This window comes from Myzus persicae, unplaced genomic scaffold (genome assembly GCF_001856785.1).
Source record: "Myzus persicae strain clone G006 unplaced genomic scaffold, MPER_G0061.0, whole genome shotgun sequence".
Taxonomy (NCBI): domain Eukaryota; kingdom Metazoa; phylum Arthropoda; class Insecta; order Hemiptera; family Aphididae; genus Myzus; species Myzus persicae.
The window spans coordinates 503920-514627 of record NW_019100692.1 but is presented as its reverse complement, the minus strand read 5'-3'; the positions used below and the strand labels follow the sequence as shown (position 1 = coordinate 514627).

The following is a 10708-nucleotide window of genomic DNA, read 5'->3' as shown; positions in this document are numbered from 1 at the left end:
ATTCTGTATATTTGTACAATAACTTGTATAACTGGTTACTGATTAAACCAAACTTTAACTTTTGTATCTTTTATGTTACTTGATTGAATTTTTAAACACACATTAAGTTCCATCAACATAATACTAGAGGAGTTTATTTATTTGTAAGCTGTTCTTAAAATAAAAGCATAATGTTCAAAATTGTCATCTTTTCCTTTTTTAATGCTTATTAAATATGACATTGTGATTTGATAATATTTTTGCTAAATATTTTATAAGTTTACAATAAGTAGCACTTGAACTTTTTTGTTTGATATACAGTAATTAATAGAAATTGTACACGGTATTGTCTTAATAACGCCCTTCTATGCTTTATTGTATGCACATTTAATAATATAATTTGTATTTTACAAATTATTGAATTTTGTATAACTATTATTCTTTGATTTGGAGTACACTTATTTTTAAATGGTTATATAGAAAGCAGTATTTTTTTGTTTTAGCGCCTCTTAATTGTTTTATGTGTTACAATTGCGGCCGAAGTTATAAATATAAGCGTAATTTGTTTGCTCACCAGAAATATGAATGTGGAGTTCAACCAAAATTTAGCTGTAATCTTTGTTTTAAACAATTTGCTCTCAGAGGAAGTCTACGGAAACATTTGATCTTGATTCATAAAACTCTATAATTATTATAACAATTAAAATACAGTACATTTATTTAATAACCTGTACTACTGGTTAATGATTAAACCAAACTTTAACCCTTTTAGGTCCTTTATGTAACTATAATGAATTTAAAGTATATATTCTGTGCCACCAAAATTATGCTTGTGTAGTTTATTTATTTGTTAATCATCCTTCAAGGTACTTCAATATTTAATTATTTTATTTCATTGTTTTTTTGCTTGAATTAAATATAACCTTTTCATTTAATAATTCTGAATATGTACGTAATATACCTACTAATTATTTTAATGTGTTAATTAGTCTATAAAATAATTGACATTTGAATTTCGGTATTTGATCGATGGAACACAATTATATTTTGCCGCCACATTTTCTAAACTTTTTATGGTTATAATATTTATACATATTTAATAAAATAATTTGTTTTACTTGTTTTTAAATTTAGGGTACTTTTATTTTAAAAATATTACATACAAAATAACATTATTTGTTTTAGTGCCAGTAAACAGTTTTTTTTGCAACAATTGTGGACGAAGTTATAAATATAAGCGTGGTTTATATCATCATCAGAAATATGAATGTGGAGTCCAACCAAAATTTTCCTGTTATCTTTGTTTTAAGCAATTTGCTCACAAAGGAAGTCTACGGAAACATTTGCTCTTCCTTCATAAAATTATTATATAATAATATATAACATCTTAAACTTTAAGAACTACATGTCTTTTTCTACCATCTATAATGTTATCATACATTTATAACATATTTTAAACCATAAATTATATATAATACCTACATAATATAACGATCAAATTATTTTAAACTGTCTTATGATTAAAATCAATATTTAATCATTTTAGCAAGGTTTTAATATGTATAGGCAGATTTTTAAAAGCATGCTCACTCCAATATAGGGGTTTATACCTACTTATTTTTCAATTTTGTTTGCTAAATGGTATTAGAGTATACAGTCATTTTCAGATTTGGAGTATACTTATATTTAAAAAGATTATGTAAAAAATGATAGTATTTGTTTTAGTGTGTTAAGTATGTTATATGTAACAGTTGTGGTTGATGTTATAATTTATAAACATAAGTATACTTTAATTCCTCACCAGATATTTGAATGTAGAGTTCAACTAAAGTATAGTTGTGATATTTGTTGTAGATTATTTGTCCACAGATCGCGTCTACTGAGTCACTTGTTCAGAATTCACAAAATTATATTACAACAAAATAACATCTTAAATTATGTGCCTTCAATCTCTTATGTTATCATACATTATTACATATTTTGAAGTATATATTATTTTATCCACATATAATGATCAAATGACTTAATTATTTGTAAACTATCTTTAAAAGGAAACTGATATTTAATATTTGTATTTTTCTTACAGATCTAAGCATGTTATATACAACATTGATTGATGCACTGAATATTGATGCAAAACCTACAAATGTTATTTCTACTTTTAAAGACATTAAAAATATTATGGATGTAATAAGTCACCACAGTTTAAATGTTAACTCTGTGATAAAATGTTCACACAGCCTGATACTTTGAAATACCATGTAGCATTAAAACACTATTACACTTGAAGATGTACTAAGGTCATAACTAGAGCAAGAACTTTCATGCATTAAAAAATCATCAAATATGCATTTAAAAACATGCACTTATGCATCAAAAAATTAAAAATATGCGGTTAAATATGCCCTTAAAAAAATTAATTTTATTATTATTCACTATAAGTAAATTGATTTGAATTTTTTTTTAATGTCGGATCCCATTCTTTTTCATTATTATCCGTTGAAAGTACAGATTCACCAAACTCGATTACAAAATTACACAAACAATAAGCTTTTGTCGAATTTTTTTTTTGGCATATTACTCACGAACGTTATATACAAATTAAACTCGTGGAACTTACACACACGTGGTAAATCTACTAGAACTAATCTAATCCACCCACTGACTATAGATAGTTACTTGATACTATAAAATTTATCTCTATCGTCTTTATAAGTTTATAACAAATTGTTGATCTTGATTCATGGAAAATATTCACCAAAGTGCTCGATTTTCGATAAACCATCAAAATATGCACTAAAAGCTTAAAATATGCTCTTTCAATCAAAATTATACCCCTTAAACCAAAAAATGTCCAAATATGCAAAAATATGCACTAAAAACTTTTAGCTTTTGGTCACTAACGTTGTGAAAGGTATTGTGTACTTACTCTGCATACGTTTAATTAAACCAGAAAAAACATGCAAATACATGAAAGTCCTTGCTCTAGTCATAACAATACTTAACTCTCCCAGCTTAATTAATGCATTTTATGGTTAGTTTTTTATCAATTCATTAATATTGTATTCTTTTGTAATATAATAACTTATTAATTGAATAATACTAAGCATTTTGGAATGTAATCACCCTTAAGAATATTAAAAATGTGTATTTTGATTTGAATAAAACGATTTATTATTATATGATGATCTATTGATATATTACATTTTTTTTTCTGCTAACAACTTTAATTATATTACTATATCAATAGGCAACACCATTTAAAATAAATCCGTTTATTTTTAATATGTATTATCTTTTAGCTTAGCTTGTAAGTAAAAATATTAATTTTTGACGATTCTTTCATTTTATTTAAGATTTGCTTATTTCGATAATCTACAATAATTGAAGTTTGTGATGTAATTTTCCTTTAGTGTTTCGTATTATACTATTTGATTTGTATGTTAAATTAATTATTCATTTAACAAATTACTATTTTTTTTAATTTTGATAGCTAAATATTTTTAGAATTTAAAATAATTAATACTTGAATTTTGGTGATACAATTTAAATTTCGCACTATATTCTCTATACTTTTTATGCTTAATTATACGCATATTTAATAATATAATTTCGATTAATCAAATGCATGGATAATTTTGAGATTTGACTATTTAAAAAGATTATATAGACATTTTTTTTTTATTGATTTTAGTGCCTGTAAGCTATTTTATGTGCAACAATTGCGGTCGAAGTTATAAATATAAGCGTAATTTATTTGCTCACAAGAAGTATGAATGTGGAGTTCAACCAAAATTTAGTTGTGATATTTGTTTTAGAAAATTTGCCCACAGATCACATCTACGAAATCATTTGATTACAATTCATAAAATAATATAATAATGAAATGATACTGCAATGGAATAAAAATACATCATTAAATGTATTATAGTTCAAATATATTTTCATTCTATATTTAATTGTATTTATGATTTTTTAGTGTATCTAAACAAGTTATTCCCATCACCTTGTTTTCATAATTTAATATTAGCAAGTTACAAACGCCTACAATTTTAGAAGTGTTTATGTTTCACCTAATTTGTTGTAAAATAATACAAATGTTGTTTTAATTTTATTTATTTTGGCATGACCCACTGAAATAATAATATTTGATTACTAAACATATTTACAATTAAGTTCCTTAACCTAATATTGAGTCAGTTTTATAGTATCTATTGTAAAATATTACACAAGTGTATATTTATTATTTTCTTCAAGTTTTATAGTAAACAGGTGTTCTAAACAACTCAATATTTAATTTAAATAATAAAATGTATGGTGCGGAGCCAAAATATATAGCTATTTTTAGGAGGAAACGGTTGATTTGAAACATATATTTATATGTGTGACAAGAATGTGTTGCTAAAACCCTGGGTGGTCACCCATCCAAGCGCTCATAATGATGGCCGGTACTTACGTTCAAAGCTTTGACGCAGATTGAGCGTATGACCGCTCCTCCTCAAGTCACAACTTTTGATTTATGTTTAAAATTATACTATTTATGTTATGTAAGTATATTTTCAAACTTGTCTGTCTTGAACTTAACCAAAAGAACCGTCCATTTTTTTTTTTTAACTTTTATTGCTCTTTTAATGTATACATAAAAAATAATTTTGTTCAATTTACTTGCAATTATTACAAGTTACTTATTTACATGTAATTGTTTTACCTATTAAAAGTATTAAAATTCGATGATTGGGCATAAAAATGTAATTTAAATTTATAAAACATATTTGGTGATTCTACAACTGTAGGTCGCCAATAATTTAGTAGTACTGTAAGATTACTTGGTATTATAATTCTGTTTATATTAACATGATCTTAGTTTTTCTAATTGGCATTTGTACATATTTTACTAAGATGATGGTAGATGCAGTAGAGTTTTGGTAGCTTAAATTTTTTTCTTGAGCCTTGAAGAATGTTTATAATGTGTTTAAGGTATTTAAAAAAAAATAATACATAAACAAATTTATTTTTATTCTCCTTGAGATTTGAGTCTGTTATTATTAACCTGTGATACATGCAAGTTATTTATTTATTTAACATATATAGCGGGTGGTGCCTCAATAGTGCAGTAAATTTACAGGTTAAAGGTTGAACCCCCCCCCCCCCAGGTACGGCCTTGTATTACATTATATTATTAATCATATTAATTAATGTATATTTGTAGTTTTTCCAAAATTTTTACCTGAATACTAATGCATGAATCATGGAAATTATCAAAATTACAAAATACTTATACATAATTCAGTGTTCCAATTGTATTAATTTGAAATGTCAGTGTTTCATTCGTTTTTAAACATATTGATCAGAAAATTGATCTCAAACACCATATGATTTCTGCTTATGTAAATACATTTATCAAATAAATTATTAATTGACTTGATGACTTATTGTTTTATTGATTTCAACATTCTTGTATATGAGTACATACATTTATTATAATTTATATTTATATTATTGATTTATATTTTTGATTTACTGTGATAATCGATTTCGTTTCACGGCGCTTATTTTTACTGGTATTGATAAAAATGTACTTTATATTATGTATGCATATATCCATAAGGCTATTGTAATACCTACTAGTAATATACTATATAGTATAGGTACACTTTATTTCATCGTTTGCTGGTTAAGCTTATTATTGATATACAACTTAGCTGACCCAATGTATTGTTTTCTGTGACTTAATTGTGCACTCTCATTTGTTTTACAGAAAACAACAATTATTTCTCATTCACGTGTCCTCGGTGCCACAGAATGTACAAGCACAGGGCTAGTTTGAATAGCCATCTAAAGCTCGAGTGCGGCGTAGCTCCACAATTTCGATGCATCGCGTGCGGCAGACAATTCACTTGGAAGCAACACCTGAAGCGTCATATGGTCTCCGTGCACAAGATTTTGAACATTAAATAATAAAGCCTTGTCCATGAATTATATATATCGGTACTACTACCTACTTTTATACAAAATATTGTGTATTTTTTTTTTTTACATTTTACTTTTATAGTTTGAAATTTTAAAATGTTAAAGTACAAAGACTGTTTGAAAACTATCGGGACACACGTGATCTATTATGGCAAATTTACATAATATGGTATCGCTTTAAATGAAAAATGTATTTTAATCAAGTACCTATTCTATATTGACGTATGAATACTTTTCTAGATTAGATTTTCTTACAACATCCAGAAAAATTACGAACCTGGTGTTTCCACAACGACTGTTCACCAGCATTATTGTCGATCTGTAAGTTTTTGGCTGATAAAATGTTGTGATGCCTGTGATTATCTCGCACCTTTGTTATTCTCATAAACTGGTACATTATGTGGTTTCATTCTTTTTTTCTGAGATTCATTTGCGCTAAAATGTTAATTATTTCAAGATATAGAAGAAATAAAAATAAATAAAACAGAACTTCAAGCCACAATTTCCGAACAGTTCTATTATACTTTTGACAAATGGCAAGACCGCACGATTGTATTTTGTTTGGCGGAGAGACGAGAGTATTTTGAAATAGATATCTTAATAATGTTTGTATTAATTAAAAATCGAATCCCGGTAATTTTTGAACAGATCTCGTATACAAAAATACTACAAACAAATTATTTAATTGTGCAAATTACGTCTATTGGATAATTCTATCCCAGTGACGGACGAATATAGTATAAACGCGTGATTTAGTAAATTATTTTAGTTATTATTGGTAAATCATATAGATCATAAGTATTGAGATCGCACTTGCATTCCCCTCGAATTGTTGTTTGTTTGGATGAATAAATTAATTAACCATGTATACATTTATATTATATTATAATATGATATTTTGATCGTTGTTGGACTATACATACTTAGTAAGACATATCTGCTTGGCCTTAAAGTTAATTAAGCTGGGGACTGGTGTCTTGTTTTTTCTCGGTAAAAAGGTTATATATTATAATTATAAATGTTCGTTATTTTTATTTACTGCTACACGTCTACACCACTACTAAAAAAATATGTAAAATATTCCAGAAATTTCACCAAACAATAAAGTTTAACATAAAATAACAACTATTTGTAATTATAATATAACATTTTATTCATTTTGTACACTCTTACTACCATACTTCATTAGTCATTACCTATATTTATTTATAATTTAAGTTAGTACCGAAGAATATGAAATTAAAGATATTTCATATATACCTACATATACTTATTTTACATTTTTACATATTTATTTAAATAGAATTGCAACAAATAATTTACAAGGAAATATAGTTTAATTTTTAAAATAGTACAAAAAACGTTTCATTTTTATTATTTGCCTGACTTGAAATAGGCATATAGTTTAACGTCTGGTCATTTAACTAATTGTCTAGGCTGTTAGTAAATCGCATAAGAATTAAATTTCATGATTATTTGACTAGGCATTTAGTAAAATGCCCGATTCGACTATATTATGTATGCGACATACCAAAAAATCTTAGTATTATCCAACCCATTTTAATCCAGAGCAGTAGAACCCCCCCCCCCCCCTCCCCACAAGCTGTGGGCCACAACATCACAATAGTTCCGCTTATGACTCTGTAATGGCTGTTTTTAATTTATTTCTGTGTTTATACTTTTATAGCTACTATTTGTTTCAAATAATATTATAATCTATACTATATAATATTATAATATTATATTAGTTTACTTCCACGCTGCAATTATTTTGAAATGTATACACGTTTAAGGGATTTGTGAACAAGTGTTAAATTTTGCAAATCGTCTTTACTTCTCGTATATTTATATAAGATTATACTAACCTAATAGTTATGCATAAAATATATCTGGAATGCTGTAACTATTTACGCCGATATTATAATAAGGTAATTTACAAGTTAACAACGTAATCAGCTTTGTCAATGTTTTGAACAGCGGTTTTACTTTTCTCATCTCATATCGAATATTACTACATTTAGATCACTATTGAAATATGATTTTTGTTGCTCATTGTTATTTATGGTTTATTCTCACTTTTTTAAACACATATTTGTATTATTTTAAGTTTAAGACATGTATAGTTTTGCGTATATTAATACATAACGAATTTACGACATAATATTTATAATTTATACGTACACTTGAATAATCTTAGTAATAATGATCTTTTTTTTCTAGATTGGTGTGCAAATACTTCGATGTATTTTGACTGCCCTAAATGCGATAAACAATACAAACATCGTTCTCACCTTGTGTTTCACTTGAAATACGAATGTGGTGTTGAACCAAAGTTCAAATGCGCAACGTGTAGTCGCCAGTTCAAACAAAAACAGAGCCTGAAACGGCACAATATAGCGATTCATAAGTTATTAATATTATAAAATATGTTATAACTTGTTTATTCTATAATGTTGAGTATAAGAGAAATTTATCTATTTTCTAGGTAAATCAACCGTTATACAAGTAATTATTTAAAACTATATTGTAATTATAGCGAGTAGTTGCGCGTAACATTTTATTACTTTAATATTGATATAATATACAAGTTTAATTATAATGTACACTATCCATGAAAGAAATAAGAACATGTTATAATCTATTAATATGATATGTAAATATGTTATACATACGATGAAGTGTATATATATTATAAACTTCAATGTGGTGTGATGGTCGCTCGGGGGTAGTTATATTCAGAACAAATCGCAACCTTGTCAACTATGTATACAATAATATTTACTAAGTATAGACTATATAGACCACAGTACATTATATTATTTTTTATTCAATTTTAATAGATCATTTTAAATATCTACTATAGTTTGATTTAAAGATTCAGTTTGATGGTAGATTTTAGTTCTGCTTTCGATAGAAAAATTCTTTTAGCTTATAATATATTTATTTATGAAGATAATATTATTGAAGAAACTGGGTCTATAACTACCTAATAAATGTTTTAATAATAATTTTTGTAAGAGCAACTAGTTTGCATATAATATAAACAATTGTGTAAATATAGCTTTTTATTACAAAATATTTATTTAAAACTGAAACGTTGTTACAAAGTGTGAAATTATTGAAGAAATTACATTTTTAACATTTTAGCTAATTAGCCAACAGTATAACAACAATATAATTATGATCACACATAACCTGAATTGAGATTTGTTGAAAAATACCATGCACGTTGTTAAGGAACGACGAGGTTAGGTGACCTTAAGAGGACGCTACCCTGCATGCATTTGTATTACATACGTACGACATTGAACATTTTCGTTCACTAGTTTCAATAGTTTTAATATTAGAGCGAATTGACCTATTATCAAAGTTTTCGGTAAGAACATTATCTATGCTTAAGCGTCGACGGATTTTTGGATATTTTAATTTTCAAGCGAGATATGAGCATTTTTGATTTGTGTTATTTCACATACCTACTCGTATCTTGATGAAAAATGAAAACATCGAAAATCCACCGATGTTTAAGTAATGATATATTCTTACCTAAAAGTTTGATAATACTTAAATTCACTCTTATATCAAAACTAACGGCACACTATTCAAACTAGTTAACGAACATTTTCTATGTCGTAAGTTTGTAAGACAGAGACAACAAACGTGTGGGTAGCATACTCTTAAGCTGTGAGTTGTTGATCAAAAATATATTTTTTTCAACTATGTAGTTAAAAAGAAAATGATTTTGGTCGAGAGTCAATTTGCAGAAAAGCTGGTCATTATAATATATCGTAATTCTTAACATATGCAACATGGCTACTATTGTGTATGTTACCCATGATATTACTTATAAATTATGGTGCACAATACACTCACATTCTTAGAATGTCTAAATCTAACTGTATATTATTTTATTGTTTTAGATTTTTGGTATCCAATTGAAGCTATTGTTTATGAATGCCATATGTGTAAACAAATATTTACATCGGCAACGCTTATAGAACCATAAAAAGTTTAAATGTGGAGTTGAAAAAATGGTTCAATGTCGTATTTGTAATAAATGTTTTAGGTACAAATTTAGTCATTATTCGTGCAGTATTTTCATAAATACTTGATGTTAAAATGTACAAAAAGTTACATCAAATTTAATTGCAGATATAGAAGATATATTGAATTCACAGAATACGAATTATTTACCTATATAATATGTGTTATTCTAATTAGTGTTTATTTAATACTTTTTCATTTTGTTACTTTGGGGAATTTAAAAATTTACAAAATTAATACGTGTGTATTGTTAATAAACTAATATCTTACACAAAATTTACTATTGTATTTATTTCAGCCAGCAACATATTTTTATTTCACCTTCATTATAATATTATTTTAACTTTTCAAAAACACAATTTATACAAATGAACTGAAACCTAACAGAGTATTTGATAAATGTTTGTTTTTGCACAATTCTAAGTCGTAATCGTTCGTTTTGTGTCACTGGAATAGATTTTTCATTTTATCTTCTACTATAATTATCGATTATTTCGGTGATTAGCAATATCCAGTAAATATTATTGTGTCGTTTAACTTAACATTTATTTACCGTTCATCTTTTCTAATTGATTATAAGGAACTTTCTTTGTAGGTATATTGTAAAATGAGCTAGGAATACAATAGTATAACAATCACTTAATATAAATAGTAAATAATAGAAATTGTGTTTATATACTTAATAAATAATAGGAACTAAATTAAAATGTTTCCATTA

General features: G+C 26.2%; 1 long non-coding RNA gene and 1 pseudogene across 1 annotated transcript; both read left to right on the top strand.

Moving 5' to 3' along the window:
- The first annotated feature begins 1195 nt into the window (after positions 1-1195).
- Positions 1196-3159, top strand: LOC111042504. Its single transcript, XR_002605456.1, has 2 exons — positions 1196-1964; positions 2066-3159. It is a non-coding gene; the product is annotated as an uncharacterized LOC111042504 (long non-coding RNA).
- A 2553-nt stretch (positions 3160-5712) lies between these two features.
- On the top strand, positions 5713-10210 carry LOC111042502 (annotated as a pseudogene).
- The last annotated feature ends 498 nt before the right edge of the window (positions 10211-10708 follow it).